The sequence below is a fragment of the Rousettus aegyptiacus genome, unplaced genomic scaffold (assembly GCF_014176215.1).
Source record: "Rousettus aegyptiacus isolate mRouAeg1 unplaced genomic scaffold, mRouAeg1.p scaffold_m13_p_8, whole genome shotgun sequence".
In the NCBI taxonomy this organism is placed as follows: domain Eukaryota; kingdom Metazoa; phylum Chordata; class Mammalia; order Chiroptera; family Pteropodidae; genus Rousettus; species Rousettus aegyptiacus.
The window spans coordinates 61,431,927-61,453,794 of record NW_023416311.1 but is presented as its reverse complement, the minus strand read 5'-3'; the positions used below and the strand labels follow the sequence as shown (position 1 = coordinate 61,453,794).

At 34.0% G+C, this 21,868-nt stretch overlaps 1 long non-coding RNA gene across 1 annotated transcript in view; it reads left to right on the top strand.

The window, feature by feature from the left end:
- Positions 1 to 21,868, top strand: part of LOC118606525 — a 236,810-nt gene that overhangs the window by 155,010 nt on the left and 59,932 nt on the right. The gene's annotated exons all lie outside the window — the stretch shown is intronic.

The following is a 21,868-nucleotide window of genomic DNA, read 5'->3' as shown; positions in this document are numbered from 1 at the left end:
TCTTTTATACAGAGAAAAGAGTATGGACAGGGCCCAGAGTGAGAAAGAAGCTGGAAAATAAAAGTTGCATTCAGTCTGGACATCCATAACAGAGAGATAGAACCTCTGATGTTAATGTACACACAAGCCTGTGGGGAGAAGGATGTGATTTGAGGGGTGTTAAAATCCTGCTACATAGTAGTCTCCTGAAGGAGTAGATAGATGACAGCTGAATTTTGATGGGGAAAAAAAAGGAGTAAAAACCAAAATGGAGAAGTTATTTGGATAGGATTTCAGAGCTATAAGTGAGACACCTCGGAAGGAGCTCCTGGTATTAAAGAGGCTCCACATGGGGATCCGGGTTCCTGAGGAAGACTGGGAAAGAAGAATAGAGAGAGAGTGGAAACAGAGGTGGGGACTCAGAAAGACAAATGAAGAACAAACTTTGCTTGGCTTTTGTGCTCAGAGAATCATGATTTAATTCTGGAAAGAGCCTCTCACTCATCCATTTTCATATTGACGTAACACGCCTTATATTTGCTGTCTTTCTGGGGTCATCATTCAGAATGCCAACCTCTACAAATTTTATTAGATTTGCTCTGAGGAGTAACCCTTCTGAGGATAAAATAAGTGCTACTCCAGAGGGTATGTAACTACTACAATTAAAGTGACATAATATATACATAGGTAAACATAGATTAATAACAGTAAGTCAGAAAAGTTCCAAAGTATTTGGACTTATTCCATTTAGCTCTTGGGCTAAACTGACCTCTTTACCTGAGTTTTCCCGTAGTTGAACAGGGCAAAACAGTTCTCTCCTGCTGTGCTTCATGATAGTATACTTTGAATACATTTTAAAGAATGATGTGGGAGTTCAATATTATAACACCGAATATACAGAAACATCCTAAATGAACTTCAAAATATTCCATTTTTTTAAATGTAAATTTCACTTCTATTACCCTTCCTTTGTACAATTTCCTTCACAATGCTATCATTGTACATATTCTGACACTAACAGACATACTTCCTGCTGAAGCACAGATAGCAGATAAAACAGGGTTATGGTCTCTAAAAAGAACAAAGGCACATACACAAAAGACCTTTTCTCCCAGAGGTAAGAAAATTCAGCTTGAAGGATTGGCAAACACCCTATACATCATTCAGCATACCTGTATTTTATCCAGGTTCACTCCAGCAAGCCAACTAAATGTTGAGAACTTCCTCCTGGAGATTAATTCTCTTTCCTTTCATATTGTTCATTGAAGTCTCTCTCTTTATAATGTACTCCCAGAACTTCAATTTCCAGGTTACATGCAATATTAAAGCAGTAGATTCATAGTTTTGAATTGCTATTCTTCCTCATTCTCATGCTTCTTTTCAGAAAACACAAAGAATACCCAACTAATTCAAACAACCATATAATTTACAGATGGAGATTCTGTAGTGTCATCATGAAAGACTTTTGCCCTCTTCCTTGTTAAGCTACTTATGTTAGGATCATCAAAAGAAGGTAAAATTCTCAAAGAAAATGACAGGTAATTAATCTTACAGGACAAAGAAAATGGAGAACAATTTAAATAGCATTTCTTCTCATTTTTAGTCATGCAGCCTTTAATTTTGAAACCCAATACTATTAGAGCTGAAAACATAAGAACCTTTAAGAGAAAAAGAAAATAATACACTCTATGCTATAATTTAGTTCTGATTTATAAACATTGCTGGTACTTTAAATGTCTTATAGATTTCATAGTACCTAATACAAGGCTGAGAATATATGTATTTAATATTTATGAAAATTTAGATTCAGAATTCAGTTTATCCTGAATTTTTTTCTTAAAAAATACAGCTTTATGTAATGCTAATAAGATTAAAAAAATTGTCGAAGCTCCTCCAAGATCAAATTAGTTTTAAATGAGGCTCTTCTTTTCACTGAAAGAAAATTTGCACAATCATCCAATAAATGCACTCTGCTACATCATTTGAATGGTCTGCTTCTCTGTCCCCAAACTTTATTTCACTTGAGATGCAAATGAATATCCCCAAATATACCATGTACTCCTCCTTTTGCCTTCTGTGCTGAATTTTCAGAATTTACTCCAAATGTTATTGCTACTCATAGACCCTACAGCTTCATTTATCAGATTGTACATGTCCAGTTTTTCATGTCAGGGCTGGGTGGAATTAGGTAAAACTCCTTGTCTAGAACCACATATGTTATGTTCATATTTTAATACAAAAAGATTAAAAAACTAAAGTGGATGGGGGGGTGGTGACCAAATGAGCAACTTTCATGGGTGCATAGTGGATTAAAATCTTTAGAAATAACATATTCCTCTAATTCTTATTTATCTTGCCAATCAAAACAGAGACATACATATGGGAACCAAAAATAAATGCCCTACAATAATAATATTGTTTAGTAATAAATAAAGACCAAAAAGTAGTGGTTAGGAAGTCCAGCCATAGAGCCTGATGTCTGAGTTCTAATTCTGTTCTGTCCTTTTTGTGTCCTTAGAAGTTTGTTTGTTTGTTTGTTTGTTTGTTTGTTTTTTATCCTTCAGGTACTTCAGTTTACTCATTTGTACAATGGGAAAGTTTTACAACATAGGGCTGTTATAAGAATTAAATCACTTATATAAATAAATTTAATGTAAGGAATTGGCTCATATAATTGTGAAGGCCTGAAAATCTACAGGTTAGGCCAGTAGAATGGAGAGAAGAGTTGCACATTCAGTACCAAGATATTTCGCTAGCAGAATTCCCTCTTTCAGGAATGTCAGCCTTTTTCTATTAAATGCCTTCAACTGATTAGATGAGGCCCACCCCCACTATGGAGAGTAATTCCCTTTACTTGAAGGCTACTGATGTAAATGTTAATCTACCTAAAAAAAAAAAAAAAATTCCCTTCACAGAAACATCTAGAATAATGTCTGACAAAATATCTAGGTATATGGCCTAGCCAAGTTGACACATAAAATTAGCTGTCACAACTAATTACAGTGTTTTATTGTACACAATGAAAAACTCTAATATCATATTATTTCACATAATTCCCACAATAAATTTGTAGGTTAAGGACTGCAATCCTTATTTTATAGATGAAGGAAGCCAGCTTATAAAATTATCTTGCATCTGCACTATGAAGTTAAGTAGCTAAAGATGTTTTAAAGCCAGAACTTGAGATTCCAAATCCCGCGCTCTTACAGTTATACCACTACTGCCAATAAACCCATTTAGGAAGATGAAACTAACTACATGGAAAAATTAATAGCTAATACAAGAGCAAGTACTAACCCTAAATGTAAAAAGAATTTGTGTATCTACTGTACATCTATAATTTAGGTCTAGAGTACAATTTTATGGGAAAGTGGACTTCAAGATGGATAAGATTTGCATGTATGCCGAGGAAAGAGGGAAAACATTACAGATAAAGGAAACAGAACAAAACAAATGCACTCAGGTTGGCTACAGGCACAGCTATGTGTAAGTTGGTTAGGTGTCTGGGCCGACTAAGGAAGTAGTGAAAGAAGAAGTTTGATATCTAGAATGAAACAGAGTATGGAAACAGTAAAATCGATAACATAGGTAACTGTTACAGATTCTTGGGCTGAGAATCATCTTGATGAATGTGATGGTCAGCTATTACTCCTATTCTGGCGGCTCCCGGACTTCATTTCTAGTCATGGCACACCAACTCTGTATTTCCACCTGATTACAAAACATGCTTTATAACCACCTCCAATCTCTCATTCCCAATGCCAACTATTTTTCTCCCAGACAGGTTCTCTTTCTTAACATTGATATTCTATTTCTTTTAGTCTTCCAAACTATATCTTTAATGTTTCCCTCTTTTTGTCCACTAGATCAAATGTCCAACAGGGTATTATTTCTTCATTTCAGTTGTCACTCAAGAGTCTGATAAGATTTAGTGCATCTCCATGTGCCCAGATTACTATAATGGCTTTCTAACTGATATCTGTTTCTAGAATAAAGGATGGTTGTAGAAAAATACACTTATGTTCTCAAAACAGCTTGTGACTAGCTCTCCAAATTGTAAAGGTTATTTACAGCTTAGGTAGTAAAAGGTCCACCTCTGCTCTAAAGAATTAGCATAATTCTTAGAGAGAAGGTAGTGTGTATTAGATATACTCCCTGACCCCTGACCCCAGATAGAAATAATCATTCCCATAGGACTCTAAACTTGCCTAAAGATAGAATATATCATGTTGTTTTATAGTTAATTATTTATATGTTTATCTATCCCCAAAGTTTAAGATTTTAATCCAGTAACATACCACTTTTTTACCATTAACCACCCACCCTCTAACCTGTCATATCCTCACTTCTCTGTGTATTAAATTTAGAGCTCATTATCTATCACTATAATTACTAGGTTACAGTTATTTCTTTTATATATCTCTTCCTCCATCTTCATAGGCAAAGCCTCAACTCTGGTTAAACTTAACCTATTTTTGTCTCCCATGCCTGCACCCAAAAAATTATCTTTGCTAAAGAATAATTTAAAATCAAGTTGACTAATCAGTCTCACTATATTTATACATGAACACAAATATAAAATGATCAGTCAAAACAACATAGTGATATTTCCATATTTTCTTATTGACTATCTCACAATTTGAATTCTCTCCTAAAACCACCCACATTCCCTTCCCTCCTTAACATCAGCTGATATTACCTCAGACTTAAAATTTTACAAGGAAACAATACAACCAGTGGTCTTTCTTCTTCCCTCCACAAATCTAACAGTAAACCTCCATTTGCACAGATACTTCCCTTTCCTTCCAATAATTATGAATGAACCGTCCCTACTGGAATTCACTTTATTCTGGATTCTAGACACCCTCTTCTTTTTAAGATCTTTGTTCTTGAACTTATTCTTTCTCTGCACCATCAAATTTCTCTTTTCTCCTCACTCTCAATCTTCCTCACTCCATTCTCCCTCTTCTCTGAATTCTATCATCTATTATTAAAAAAAAAAAAAAAAAAAAGTTCTGCCTCTGCTTTTTCACCTCGTAGCTTCTCCTCAGCTCATTCAAAGGCTTCTCCTGATACTATTCCACAGAGACTGTTCTTGATAAGATAACCAATGACCTCCATGTTGCTAAACCCAGCGGGCACTTCTCTGTTCTTATTTTACTGATCTCTCAAAAACATTTACTACAATCTATTTCTTCTTGAAATCCTTTTTCCTCCTAGCTTCAATGGGAGATTATTTTCTAACTCACTGGTCACTCTATCTGAGTCTCTTGCTTATGCCTCTTCCTTAAATCACTCTAAATATTAGAATGATCTGGGACTCACTACTGGGTAATTTTTTCTTTCCTGTCTACATACTCTAAATAGGTCCTTTCATCCAGCACTTTGGTTTTAAATATCATCAGGTTAACAAGTTGTTCCTTATCTATATCTCTAAACTTAGCCTAGTCTCCTAACTAATTTATCTAACTATCATTTTTATGTCTTTACTTGGTTGTCTATTAACCATCTAAAAATTGACTTCATCACCACGTAGTCCTACCCCATTCACCCTATAAACTTGCCTCATTTCCCAGTTTCCTCCATTTTAGTACTAATTTGCCATCCAGATGTTTAAGGCAAAAATCCTGAGAAACCATTCTTGATTTATCTTTATATTTACAACCCCATCGAATTCATTGGCAAGATCTGTAGACCTTCCTGAGAATATATTTTAAATCTGTCTACTCCCATCTTTCTCTCTTAACCCTTTATACTCCATTTCTACACAACACCCAGTAAAATCTTTTAAAACTGTAAACCAGCTTATACTATTCCAATGTTTTAACCTTTAGCCTTCTATCAAACAGAACAAAATGCAAAATTTTTTCCTGGCTTACTTCTATCATTTGTCCAGTAATACCCTCCCTCTCAATCAGATGGAAGGTAAGTGTGAAGAAGGTAAGTTTTTCCACACCTACCTTCCATCTGCTCAAACACAGAAAAGGTGTTTACATCTTGAAATCATTCCACTGCTATGCCCCCTACTCTGAGTACTCCCTGCCTCCATCTTTATGTGACCAGTTCTTAATGGCTATTCAGGTCTTGTTTCTAAGAGAGAGACTTTCTCTGCTTATCAATCTAAAGTAACCAATAAATTACTTCCTATGAGATTACTCTTTTATAATTATTCACATAGTTTTTAATATTTGATTTTTCTTATTTAATAATTTACCTATCCATTTATTCTTTCATTTTTTATTATCTACTACTCTTGACTGAAACCTTCATGGGAGTTTATGCCATATCCTTGCTATATTGCTAGTGCCCAGAAAAGTGATTAGCATATTATAAAAACTAAATAATTGAAGTGAATAAGTGAATGATGAGGACTGTGGTAGTTATTAGTACTCATAATAGAATCGAACTGCTTGGATCTTTGTAGTTGGGTGTGGCCACATAACTAGTTTTGGCTAGAAGGTTGTGAGTGAAATAATATGTGCTACTTCTGGGTCAGAACATTTAATGTCAGTGCGAGAACCAACAGGGCCTCCTTTCTTTCTATCATGTGACTATTTGAGTGATCTATCAGCCTGTCCTGGAGTGAGGACAGTGATAACTTGGGAACAGAGCTTCTAGCCAACTCTCAATAAAAAGATACCATGAACAAGAAATAATTGTAATTTTAAGTCATTAAAATATTGAGCTTTTGTCTTATACACTACAATCTAGGATATCCTGAGAAATAAAAGAACTATCTTTGCATTTTCATAAATTAGTTTGGTATAAGTATGATATATAAACTTTATCTGCACATTTATAAAAATAACTCTTTTCACGGTATTTGTTAGGAGCAATGTAAACCAAAGCTAACATTTTTTGAGCACTTATGTGTCACACATAGTGATAGTTAAACTCTTGGTACGTAAATATCTCCTATAATTTGCACAATAGCCCTTCGATATCTCTTCTGTTATTCTGTTCATTTTGAGGATTAAGAAATAACTACAGAGAGATTAGTTAACTAGTAGTAAGTGGTGGAGTTAAGACTTGAGATGTAAACCTAAGCAATTTTTCTCAAAAGCCTGTGATTGAGAAAAAGATAAGGTCTAGAAAGCTGTTGCCACATTGCCTAGCACGCATTATTTACTCTATTGGTGCCTATAATTTAACAGGATATTGACTTTCTAAAGAACTACACAAATGCAAAGTGTCTGTTTTGTTATCTTTAAGACTTTGTCTCTTTCTCATCACAGTAAAGAATGCCTAAAAAGTCGGTTTACAGGAGAAGGGAGGGAGATTTGGTATTTATCTGGTTACTTTGATTTGAGATAGACAACCATATTTGACAATCTGGGCTTTAGTAGATTTCTTTCAGGAGGCCTAATACAAACTTTAACATGGGTCTTTTTAAGGAAATCAATCACTATGAATGCAGTACTTAAGTATCTACTAACTTCTCAGAAGTATATTGGGCATTGTGGAATCAGGTTTGAACTGAAAATTGAGAACAAGTAAAAGTACAAAAGAACAGTATAGATCTGAATTTTTAATGTCACTCTATATAGACAGACAATAAATCAAGTGAAGGTTTACATGAAAGACATCACTGGATTGTCATATTAGAAGTTTGATACAGATGTTTCTAACTTTACACAGTTATGTGACCATTAAATTAATGCAGAAATCAAGGAACACTTTAAATAAATTCTACTTGATCACTAAAAGAGTTCTAAGTAAAATCCTTCAAGATGTAAATTAAAATCCAATTTTTTTAGACAAACATAATAGAGACTTGATAAATGCCTGTTGTCAGAATAGGGTATAGCTTTATATATGTCAGTCTTTACTTGAGTAAGGTATTTGCATGTAATTATAACTTTTTAGGATATATTTCAATTACCATAAATTCCAAATGTTAAAACCTAACTAGTCCTGATCACAAATCCCCTAGTATGATCAGATAAATGTTATGGAAAAAATAAGATAAATTCAGCAAATTCTCACAGAGAATAGGAACTCTGTGATGACATAATGTTGAGTAGTTAGCAACATCAATATATTGAAAATGAATTGGACAAAGATCACTCCTGCTGTTGAACCATATGGAAAACACTTAAGGAAGGAATTGCCACAGATGATGTTTATCTTAACTACATAAACCCAACTGCACTATACATATTAACTTTTGAGAACATGGTTGCCAAATTTCAAACAGAAGTAGGACACTTGCTTGCTAGAATTTTATTACTTGTTTTTTAAATTATGGAAGCTTGCCATATGTATACATTTCTGAGAATGTAGGACAGCTTAAAATTTGAGCAAACTTTAACCAAAACATTATTCCATTTTTTTTAGTAAATTGTATTGGGACAGGTAAAATGAGATTAGGCTTAAGATATAAGGTTACAGGTGAAAGTGAAGATGAGCAAAATAAGAAGGAAGAATAGAAAGAGAGGAAGAGAAATGAAAGAAGAAAAATGGCTGGAATAAATATAGCCCTTGATAAATAGTCTATTATTAATCATTCTTATATATCTTAATTTGATGACTCAAATGTTCAAATTTACTGCACCAGTTTCTCAAACTTGAAAAAAAAGATGTGCATGTCCTTTGGATAGGAGGATTTGTGGGATTAATTTTTAACATATCAGAGAATAGATTCTCCTATCCCCTTTCCTTCCCATAATACTTCATAATGACTCATTCTCCAGTTCAAGGGTGCTGTGAAAATACCGTTTATGTGTATGGAAGGCTGGTGTAAAACTTTAAAAAACAAAAAGTTATTTCCATAGTCCAAACATATGTAAAGTATAAATTTTCTTTTGGAATTTCTTAAAATGATGGCAAAGAAGATTTAACTAAAATTGTTAAGCACACATTGAAGGCTAAAGTAGTGAATGTAATTAATCCAACATTATAATAATATAATATTAAATAAGATATATCTGTCAAAACAGGGAACCCTGAGTACAGAGACAAAGATAGTAGATATCTCACAAATATATGGATATGATGGAGCCTTGGCAGAGGCCTCTCCTAATCCAAGCTCTGGCCATCAATGCATATGAAATAAGTAAAAAAAAAAAAAAAAAAAAAAAAATTGAATAAGCCACCCCCAAGATGAACCTTTCCATAGACCTCAGTGTTCCTCAAGAAATATCTCTACTACCTGAGCCCCTACCACCCACTACTAAGCTCATGAGCCCAAGACGTTTCACTGACTGTTCCTGCCACCCATGGAAAGCTCTGTGCTTTACCAACCTAAACTGGGAGAGAGGTTTATTTCTTATTTCCCTTTGGTAAATAGATATAGAAAAAGAAACAATGGCACACCTTTTACAGAAATCAAAGCTTTGTTCTTGATTTGCTCCTACATAGGCTTAAGGTATAATTGACTTTTTAAAAATATTTTATGTATGTATGTATATAAATATCGTGGTGACATTGGTTAACAAAATCCAATAAGTTTCAGCTGTACATTTTAACAATAAGGCGTATGTATATTTACACCATGTTCACCTCCCATAGTTAGATTTCTTTCTGTTTCCACATATTTGACCCCCTTTTTGTCTACCTCTTGCTCCCTCCTCCCCCTACCTTTTGGTAAACACTAGTCTATTGTCCATGTCCTGTTCATTTGTTGCTTTTAAGTTTATATTCCACATATAAGTGATATCATGTGATTTTCAACTTCTTCTGTCTGATTTATTTTGCTTAGCATGATTATCTCAAGGTCCATCCATGTCGTTGCAAATGGCAGTATTTCATTTCTTCTTATGGCTGAGTAATATTCCATTGTATACATGTACCACAGCTTCTTTATCCAATCATCTATTGTAGGGCACTTCAGTTGCTTCCATGTCCTGGCCACTGTGACTAATGCTGCTATGAATATTGGTGTGCAAATATTTTTTCGGATATGGGTTTTCAAGTCTTTGGAGTAAATACCCAATAGAAGGATTGCTGGATCATATGGTAGATCAATTCTTAGTTTTTTGAAGAAACTTCATACTGTTTTCCATAGTGGCTGTAGCAATTTTCAGTCCCACCAGCAGTGTATGAGGGTTCCTTTTTCTCTGTGTCCTCTCCAGCATTTGTTATTACTTGTCCTATTAATTATAGCTATTCTAATAGGTGTGAGATGGTATCTCATTGTAGTTTTGATTTGCATTTCCCTAATAGCTAGTGATGTTGAGCATCTTTTCATATATTTGTTGGCTATTTGTATGTCCTCTAGGAAGAAGTGTCTGTTCAGGTATTCTGCCCATTTTTTTTTTTTATTGAGTTGTTTGTTTTATTGTTGTTATTGAGTCATATGAGTTCTTTGTATATTTTGGATATCAGACCTTTATTGGAGGTGTTGCTTGAAAATATATTTTCCCATTTGGATGGTTGTCTCTTTACCTTGCCGATGATTTCTTTTGCTGAGCAGAGGCTTTTTAGTTTGATGTAGTCCCAGTCATTTATTTTTGCTTTTAATTCTCTCACCTTTGAGGTCAAATTGATAAAATACTCTTTAAGTCCAAGGTCCTGTGGTAATAAACAACAGTCTAGTTTCATTCTTTTGCAGGTGGCTCTCCAGTTTTCCCAGCATCATTTATTGAAGAGGCTTTCCTTTCTCCACTGTATGTGTTTGGCTTTTTGTCGATAATTATTTGCCCATATAAATTCTGGTTTACTTCTGGACTCTTGATTCTGTTCCACCGGTCCATGTGTCTGTTTTTCTGCCAATACCATGTTGTTTTGATTCCTAAGGAGAAAGCTAATAGATCTTAATTACAGTTTCAAATTCAAATCCAAGACCGAGACTTTTAAAAGAAGAAATGCTCAAGAAGCATTGCCTTAGGCTACTAAAGACCTTACAGTGCACTTCCCCAGAGAGCCAATTTTTTTGTTTTTGATTATAAAGATCAGTGTACTAGTTACATATTCATATAAGTAAGGCTGATTTTTTTTTTATGATGACACAGAAGTTAAGTGAATTGTATGATATCTCTCAAATAAAATTCTAGTTTAGACTTTAGCCCCAAACTCTGGTCCTCAATAGTATCCTTGTCTGAAAGAACTACCTCCCTACAAAACCAGGCAGCTTTCCATTAATTATAAGTGCTCTGAAAGAAGAAAGTATAAGGTCTAGGCCAATCATTCACTTCTCATGGGAAACTTGACTGGTGAAAACCACTGGTTGATGACTAAGTCCATATCTAAATATTACTTGTGCCTGGGAACATCAGAGAAAATTCCATTACAGCAAGCCCAAATATCGATGTGGCCCCCACAGAAGGCTGCCAGTTAAAGCCCTGTAATGTCTCACACTTAACACCTTCTCTCTCCAAAAGGAGAAAAACACTTTTTAAATTCTCCACCTCATAGTTCCTGATAGGAAAGATTAATGGTCTCACAGGTTTTATAGTGTCTATTGATTTCTTGAATAGAAATAACAGATATTGTTAAAGAACTTCCTGTGGGTATACACACAAGGTGACCATAGCATCTCCCTTGAGGGTGAAATGTAAACTCTGTTGATCTGAAGTTAAGCTCATGTGAGCCTGCCAACAGCAACAGATTACAGTAGTTTAAAGTTTACCTCTGGGGGAAAGTCTTTTCTAACTTTTAGGGAAAATATTCACTTCCAACCTCAGTGATACTTTCCTCAAAACAAAGAATAAAAAGTTCTTTTAGGACTTTTTAAAATCTATGAAAAGAATATATAGAACATAATAACATCCAGACAGAAGGATGAGGGCTTTAACATCATCATGTTTTCCATTAATCTAGCCCAAATAAATGAATATGAAATCTGATTAAAAGAAGTGTGCATATTATGAAATGATAGGTTCTAGGAATTCTCCTGATTTTCCTACCAAAGAGTAAATCTCTAAGATCTTCCTATATAAAATTTCTGAAGCTACCCTTCACTTCCTCCTCTCCTTGGAACAATCTTCATTCAGTCCTTTTCATGGATATATGTTCCCTTGTATCATTCAGATCTTACTTCACATATCATCTCATCAGCAAGGCTTCACTGACTATTCGAACTAAACATTATCAGTCATTATCTTTATATAACCTTTTGTTTCTTGTTTACTGTCAACATTTGTATAACACTGCCATTCACGAAATAGGTACTCAGTAAATAGGAGTTGAATCTGTGTTGGTATTTTGGTTTGTGTATATGTACAAGAAATCAATTGATAAGTACATATGCAGCATGTTATAATAATACTATGATATATTTTTATAAGCAAAGAAATTCTCTTTTTGAAGTTTTCTTTAACAGGATCAAATTTTAGTTAATGTATTCTGTTTCTCTCTGGGAATGAAGCGGGGCGGGGGCGGGGGGCGGGGGGGAGGTGGGAAAAGCCAAAAAATTCTCCGAAACAACTTTTCAGCAGTTTTTTTCCATTCATCATTTTCATTTGACTCTTTCATTTTAACTTTTTTTTTTTTCCTCACATAAAGACAAGCTGTCAGGTATATGAGTTTTTGAGAAGACTATCATTCACTTGCATTGTTTTAAGGCCAATTAAGAAGAAAACAATAACAACTGCCAGCCTTTATTTTCCAAAGTGACAGGTCATGTTTCTGTGTTGTTTTATGGTGTATATTTTGAATATACATACATATTTTAGTTTCAAAAGAATAAGTCTGGAAAACACATTTTCTAAAGTCCATTATGCTTACTATAAATTATGCAAATATTTAAAATACAAGTTACCCTAAAAATTGAATAGCAAATTGAGATTTCACAGCAAGGTTTTTAAATGTTAGGATTTCTGCTAATACGCAAGTAGGTTTTCCACATCAAGATTAGCTTTAGGTCACATTGTTTGACAAGCAGGCATCACAATTTCAGCTATTTTGTGATTCATTTTGGCATTTCCAGCAAGAGATCCAACCTACCACTTGCATTCAATATATACTGCCTCAGCACTTACAGTTCAGTGAAGCACTCTGCTGAAATGTTCTGAATGTCTATATTCCTTTTCCTCTCAGCCACTCTTGTACTTCTCAACCTTGGGATATTACTTTTAAAAATTCATTATAACATATTCTCTGAGCTTCTTAAAAAACTCAAAGGAACAAAAAAAGGCTATTTCATTTTAAATGTGACAAAAAAATATGATAGTCCTGTTTTCCATTGATTTCCTTATTACAATTAATAATGCTATTTTACTTTTCTAAATTAAAAAAGTCTTTACCCACTTTACAAAGACAGGAAAGAAAGTGTTCATTCCAAAGTGTATTGATAAATTTATTAAGGGATTATAATGTGCTACGTGCTGTGGGGAATACGGATGTGAATCTTACATTGTTTCCTTATATCGTTTTCCATACTATTTCCTTAATACTTTATTATCTAGAGAAAAAATAAGGTATGTAAATACTTAACTCTAATGTAAAATAAAAAGTAATCTGATTTCTTCTGCATCTTTCCAGATGTAGTTAAATGTGAGTGAAAAAAATCACAGGATCAAATGGAGAAATTTTTATTTCAAATCTCAATTGGGCACAGAAAAGCATCCCATGAAATTATCTGCTCCTGCATTAAAATTACTTTCCCACTTTCAGAGACAACTCTTACAATTCTTCTCTTTCCTTCAGTCTTCAGGTCTGCTTTCTGTAGCAGCTCCCACACCAGAAGTCCTTAACTAGTACTTTGTTGACAGAATAGAAGCTATCAGATTCCAGATCCCTCACATTCCCACTTCCAAATCTATGCTCTACTTGCAGCTGCATCTCTCTTCTTTCTACTTCATAATAAAAGGTGGGACCACCTTTCCTCCTATCTGAGGCCAGTGCCCACTTACTTGTCTGATGGATCTAATCGTTGGAGTCTTCTTGAAAATTCTGCTGCCTTGACTAATTTTTCCCCTCTTGTATCATCAATCTTCCCCTTTTTACTAGATTATTCCCATTAATGTACATGTTCTTCCATATTAAAAAAGAGAAATTTGTATCAACACCACGTTTTCCACTCACTTCTACCTTATTTTTCAGCTTTCAATGCTAGGTATTTTTCATTGCTAGATAAACTTCTTAATTTTTTCCAACATTTCCTGACTTTCAATTCATGTTTCAATTCATGTTTCTACCTATAATAATCTTCAATTCATGTTTCTACCTATAATAATCTTCTACTCCAAATATTTCCTGTTTCTACCTATAATAATCTTCTACTTTCAATTCATATTTCTACCTATAGCAATCATGTTTCTACCTATAATAATCTTCTACTTTCAATTCATGTTTCTACCTATAGCAATCATGTTTCTACCTATAATAATCTTCTACTTTCAATTCATGTTTCTACCTATATCAATCTTCTACTCCAAATATTTCCTGATCAATGCCCTCGTCAAAGTTCGAGATAATGTTCACGTTGCCAAAATTAATGAGTACTTTTCCATGTTTTCATAACCTCTAAGCAGCATTTGGTACTAGTTAACAGTACCCTCTTCTGCAAACCAGACTCTTTTTTTCTTTTTATTGTACTGGTCCTTTCCTGTCCCCTACATGATTACATCTATTCTCATGACTTTTAAAGGTATTATGTGCTATCAATCCCCATATTCATGATTATAGTCTGGCATTCTCCGAGATCAAAACTTATATCCAGTTGCTCCCCAGTCCCGTCCATCAGAATCTCTAATAGACATTTCAAATTTAATATAGCCTAAGATGATCTCTTCAATTTTCTCAGATAATGTTTCTTTCTTAACCTTCCTCATTTGGCTCAAGCCAAAAAAAAAAGGGGGGGGGAATTAATATTTATTTCTTCTCTTTATTTATGCCCAAATCTAATTCATGAGCAAGATCAGTTGATTCTACTTCCAAGTTATTTATACAATCTGCCCATTTCTTTCCTTTTCCATTGAGTTTACTGTGGTCTGGGTTATCATTGTCTCTTTCTTAGATTATTTCAACAACCTCTTAACCCATCTACTTCTGCTCTTGAGCCCCTCTGCACAATAAAAAGAATAATGTTCTGATCTTACTGGTATTATTCCCATCCTTTAATACAGAACAGTGGTAGATAAGGAAAAGGCATTTAAAGGGGACTTCAAATGTAGGTAAAATTTTAGCTCTAGCAATTAAGAAAAAAATGTTTTCCAGAACAACACATCAACATTAGCAAAGACATGGATATCAACAAGCTTAAGAGGGTACCCTAGGATGAGTGAGCAGTTCTTTTTGGTTATATCAGAGACCACATTAAAACAAGTAGTAGATAATAAGGTCAGAGTTGGAGCCAGATAAGGAGTATCTGATTTGATAGATATTTGGAATTTAGTTGGAAATTTTATTTTATGCTCAATACTGAGAAATAAATGAAGCCAATTTTCTGTTTGTGATTGATAAGCAAAAATATATTAATGTAAACTATATAGTGATTATGTATTTAAAGTGATAAACCAGTCATATGATCCTGTAATTCCATAATCTGTGTCTTTATCTCATAAAGTATTACACTGGCTTCTGTTTCCTTTGAGATAGTAGATGACAAAAATAAAAGTAGATATCTCTTTCACCCATCTTTTTCTTTAAGAGAGGAAGAAAATCTTATTTCTAATTGGCATAACTAAAAAATTCCTGCTTACATGTAGTATTTCTTTCGTGAGATACTTTTTTTTATTAAAAATTTTGTGGTGGAGGATATATTATGCATTTTATGTACTTTTAATAAACAAATAAATATATAAATACCCTTCTAAATAGCCTTTCAATGATGCAGAATTAAACTTCTTGTTTTAAGGCTCAGAATGCCTGGTCAGTTTTCAAAACTGATTTTAGATATGTTGTGTTCTTGCCCAGTCCACAAAGTCTAGAAGGACAAAGGGAAATTCAGAATTGAGAGAAATGAAAAGGTCTCCAAATTCTATTCAAAAACTTTATTGTCAGCATTGTTCCTAGGGCTTATGTTCAACATATATCACTATTGACCACCATCACCCCTACTCTCCAGATTTCAAAGTCTTTGAGAAAGGGAACGTCATCTCACTTTAAAATATATATTGGAACTAATTAATTAAGACAGACATTCTGAACTGAATACCAAGGCATCTGTGATTGTTGCATAATAATGTGGGATGTAAATATATTGTAAATGAATAACTGAGTCAGGCATCAAGTCAATTCACAACCTTCTGGTCCTTAGAGCTTTGGGCAGTAAAGCAATTAACACTTTGGAAGTCTGTGGCCAAGGAGTGTCCTTTGGGAGATAGGCAATCAATTGGACTGTGAGTCTGCTGAGCAATTTAAGGATTCCAATTAAACATTTCAAAGAAAGTCAATTTAATTTAAAATAACTGTATTGGCCAAACTAGTTGTATACAATCTGCCAAAGTCAATATATTATATGCCATGGAGCAATTTTCACAATTGCAAGAATATATACAAAAAGAAAAAGACTGCTTTCTCTGCAACCTCAAGGCCAATGTAAACAGGCACTCTCCCTCGTACAAGATATTGTTTTTTAAAATTAAATATATTTTAAGTTTCTTTTATAAAACATAAAATTTTCTTTATCCTTTTATTTCCAAGCTTCGTCCATTTTAAATAGATATATAGATATAGATCACAAATATTTTAATGAGCTGTAGCTGGAATTTTAATTCTTTGATTTCATGTTTCTACAAAGATGATGGAAAAGACAAATGGGCAGTGGATATATCAACTAAAATTTAAAAAAATAATAATAATAAAAAGTAGTGAGTACCTGGGATTTTCCTTGTGTTCAGTCCCTACACTACCACCATTTTTAACCAGTTCTTATATTACCAAATGTTCATTTTTAAAAGTGTACATTTTTATAATTAGTTCATAATGCTTCTTTGTGAAAAATATATCAAAGATTACTTCTGAGACCATGAGTTCTCAGCTAAGATTAAAGGAGCCCTTTGTATCATCATCTTTTTAAAGAGCAGTCTCTGCAATGTCTTCCTGAAAAAAGTCCAGAAAATTTTTTCATGTATTTATTATACTCTTTTTTGCTTTCCCAAATACTATTAAGCGGATTAAGTATTAAAGATACTTAAATGTTAATTAAAAAATAAAACCGGTTAAAAAGCACAGAGAAACAGATGTATCCATCCCCTTAGGAAGAGTAGAGTAATAAAAGATTGTTACTGTTTTAAGTAAATTTTCATATGAATATCTTTCCCATAATCAGAGAAAACCAAGATTAGGTGCTCTCTCAAAATTTTCTCCACTCTGTGTTTTCATGAAAAGGGGTGAGACCAAGAAATCTAGTTGATCCGGAATTATACGACTGAGATAAATCATGATTATTTTAAAATGTTCTGGAAACTTTGTAAAGTTAAAAGGGATGACAGTGCAGTGGAGTAAAAAGATCCAGGACTGAAGAGTCAGATAGATCTAAGTTTTAATCCTGAGTCGGTCATCTCCATGGTCATTGAGCTATCTAATACTCTGAACCCAAGTTACTTCATATGCAAAATGCAGATATTAATGTTCACATTTATAATAATGTTATGAACATAAAAATCATTCATTTTTCATTCAGTTATATTTATTCAGCTATTATATGGAAGTATTTTATCAAATGTTGGAATTCGTGTATGACTGAGACATAGTCATCAAGGAGCTCATAATTCAACTGAGGAAGTCAGATTTAAAACTCATGGTCACCCACCATCCATTTTCCCACCACTGCATAATAATTAAACCCTTAATTTTCAGTTGGACGTATGGGCTCACAGAAAACAAATTATATTTCTCAACCTTCTTCTAGTCAGTTATGGGCATATGATTATGTCTATGGGCATAGAATGTAAGCAAAAGGTGTTTCAACAAATTTCTAGCTATGTATTTATAAAGAAAAAAACATGCCCATTCTTTCCCCCCTTTCTTCCATCACACTTCTTGGAACATTGTAATAGTATGTAGCCATCTTGGACAGAATTGCCTTATCAACCTTTAATGATCTATCCTCAGAATGATATCCGAGAGATCTTCTCAGATCTTAAACAATAGACTTCTGTCTTGTTTAATCCACTGTCCTTTAGAGTCTCTGTTAAATGCAGCTGTAGTTTATGAGTATAGGTTATATCCAGAGGGCAATGGGAATCAATAGTGGGTTTTTTTTTTAAGAAAATAATTTGGTCAAATTTCCATTTTGGAATTTTTGCTTTGATTCAGTACAAAATTGATGGTGGAGGTCACAAGATGGGAAGGAGAAGATTTAGGAGATTGTTTTATTTATTGCGGAGATTATGATAAAAGTAGTGCATATGGAAAGAAATAGAAAGACTCAAGCAATAATAGATCTCTAGAAATAAAAGTCTAGTTACGTACAGAGGAAAGCAAGAGTGACAACTCAGGGAAGAGACACAGGATTTTTTACTTGCACAACTGGGTAGGTGATGGTATTGTCACTGATATAAGGAACAAAAACATAATGAATTAATCATTTAATGCACTTGATGTATAACAGGTGATCAGTAACTATAGCTGTAATTTTAATTTGCTGCCGCTGCTGCTTGCTGTGCTTTATGGATTTTATAAGTAAAATGTTGACTCTGTCATCCTAGATATTTAAAATATCCAGTGAGATCATTCAAGATGATGACTAGAATTCTATCAGTGCTATGGAATATGGAATTCTATCAGTACAACTACTGTCGGTAGTATATCATGGGTGTGATATGTGGTATGCCACTGTGAAAACCAAAGTCCCAAAGGTAAATAAGAACTCCTAGAGTCTATTTGTGGCACAGACTGTTAAGAACTGTGAAGGTTCGCAGATTTTCCCTACTTAAAAATTAATAAGTCAGCCTGCCAGAGTTTCATAAATGAAACACTTGAGACAGAGGCAAAGGTTTTGTAACTCTCAACAACAGCAGTAGCTAGAGTATGTATTACCATTTCCTTATATTAGCTTCCTAAGTTTCAATTCCCATGGAATGCTGTGAAGAGGACCAAGTTAGGTGCCACCTGTACCTGAAGTAGATTGTATTACAGGGCAGAAACCCTAAGCTTAGGAAACCTGAACCTTTTAAAATGCAAACATGCATTTTGCTCTAGAGGGAGATATCTCTGTTTTCCACAGCTATGTTTGCAATAGAAACATCTTTGAAAATATAGATAAAAGTGGTCAATATTTCACTTGCTAGATTTATAGAAATGCAAGAGACCCATGGAAAACTATCTCCTGATATTGACCAGACACTGAGACCTACCTTCAGCTTCTATTTAATAGGGTTACCAAATCTTACTTAGTAATATATATGCCTTTCCTTGACTACTTATGCCCAGATTGCATTCTTAAAACAATTATTAGTTATATTGGACGGTTTGGCATTTCATTCATTAGATTTGTCTAACATTGACTGAAATCTTACTTTGAGGAAGGCCTCATTGTCAGTACTTTTGTGGATACAAAGATGAATAAAATGTAGTTTGTGCCCTCTAACTACTCACAGTCTAACAGAGGACACAGGTATGTAAGGTCTAATGTAAAGGTAGAGACAATTATGGGATGCTAGAAGAGAGATATATGGATCTCAAATTAAAGAAGGTAGAATTTGAGATGGAAAAAGAATGGATAGAACTTAAAGAATGGATAGATGTGGAGCAGGAGGGAATAAAATATGGACTTCAAGTTGATCTCTCTAACAACAATACAAAAAAAGAGTTTAGAGAGACTAGAAGCACTGAGGTATCTCTAACCATTGTGTCAGGGAAAGACAATTTGAATTAAAGATAATTTGAATTAAAACAGTATCAGTGGCAGCAGATGAGAGGGAATTGACTGAAGAGGTAGAACAAAGAATTGCGCCTCACTGTTGTTGAGGATGAGGAAGGGAGACAAATGAAAATAATCCAGGTCAGATCACTTAAATTAACAAATCACATGGTTTGGTAGTTGCTCCTGTGTGAGTACATGACCAAACTTGAATGTTCCATGTCTACCTTCTTCCCTGGGCCACATTTGCTTTCAAAGTGAGTCTGTGATGCAAGTCAGTCTACTATACTCAAATCTAGAACTTTGACTTGAACTGTTAGAATCAGAATTTCTCTTTGTGCTGGCCATTGAGATGTTAAAATTGGAGCCTTGAGTGGTACCACAAAGAGAAAGCAGATGGGGAAGAAATTCATCTTGGAAAAAAGCAAGATTAAGAGGTGAGGAGAGAAGGAAATATAATTTAAGACCTTCAAACCACCCATGAGAAACACTACTGAATTTTTGAGTCTTAAGAACCAGTTCCCCTTGTTTGAGCTGTATTTCTTCCATTTCCAATTGAAAACACTTTAACTGAATCAAGACTGACTTACTTGAAATGTATTGAATCTTAGTCTAATAGAGATGCTCTAGAAAGTGTTGCTTCAGTAAGTACAAGGTTGTACTTATCTGATATCTAAAGTGCCTTCCAATTCCAAGTGTCTCTGGTAGACTAAATTTTAAAAGAACATGCAGATAAGTGAGAATGTATTTCATTAATGTTGCATCTATGGATCATAGCTTTGGAAGCACTTTTGCATTCTCTACAGTATATTTAAATACAGAGAAATCTATTTCATGGAATGTGTATAAATGCTTCTCTACACTCTTTTAGTTATATAACAGAATGAAAGAATAATGTTAAGGAAAAACAACAATAATGATGAAACATCATGAGCATAATGCAATGAGGATTGTAGTCAGCCCCTTTTATATGCCTTTTATATACACATTAATCATGGCAGAACCAGAAATGAATATACACAGCCTTATTTGGAAGTACCTCACAGAATTGCTTTAGAACACTGAGCCATAAAGCTCTTAGCTTAATGAGTTGGTAACATTTTGCAGATTTGCTTAAAACACAGTTGCTTTCCAGACTGTGTCAACAGACTCCAACAGTTCTTGCCAACACACTCATCCTAAACAATTACATTAAGATCCATAAGGCCATGTTTACAGTTCTGAGAAGCGAATGTATTGTTAATGGGCCGTAAACTATCCTATGACTCAATGGCTTGGGTTTTTTAAATTTGTATAATAGTCAACAGAAAATTTGTAACATCTACTTGGCATAGAATTAGCTTCAGGGATATAAAATAATGCTGAGAAGTATCCTTTTTACACATTTCCAATCTGATGTGCTTTTTATATAGAATAAAACAATTTACACAAAATTTTGAAGGAAGATCATTGCCATAGTTTTCAATAGTTTTATATGTTACAACAAAAAGTAAATAATCACAATGAACTATAAAAAGTCCTATGTGTACAGTATCCTCAATTTTCTTTCAAATAGTTTTACAAATCTCTTGTGAAATAGCTGCATCAGTGAGTCACAAATAGTCTGTAAAGAGACATTCACAGAGGCTTCATGCTTATCACGCCTGTTATTATCCATTTTTTGGTTGCCAAAAGCCCAGTTATCTCAAAGTACTGTTTTTATCCTCCTATAAAACTCAGTGACTGCCTCTCATGCCTATTTTCTGTCTTCTTATTTTCCTTGACTCTTTCTATTCTGCTTCTCTATATTTCTGCTTCATTCCCTTCTCACTCCAGGCATACTTGTTTTAGGTAAATGTCTCTCAATTCCTTCTTTCCAGATGGTCCACTTTCTGTTATTGATAATTTCCATTCATCTCAATGCATTTTTAAATTAACCAAATCATGCTTTGCAAGCTTTATTCTCTATGTAGTTTTTTTTTCTTTTATTATCAGATTTCTTCCTGTCTTTATAATCTTTCAATGATTTATTCATGACATGTATTGAGAGAGAGAGAAAGAGAAAGAGAGAGAGAAAGGAAGAAAAGAGAGAGAGAGAAGAGAAAGAGAGAAAGAGAAAGCGAGAGAGAGAGAGAAAGAAGGGGGGGTGGGAAGGGAGAAAGATAGAGATACACAGAGACAGAGAGACAGAGAGACAGCGACAGACAGGCAGACAACTTT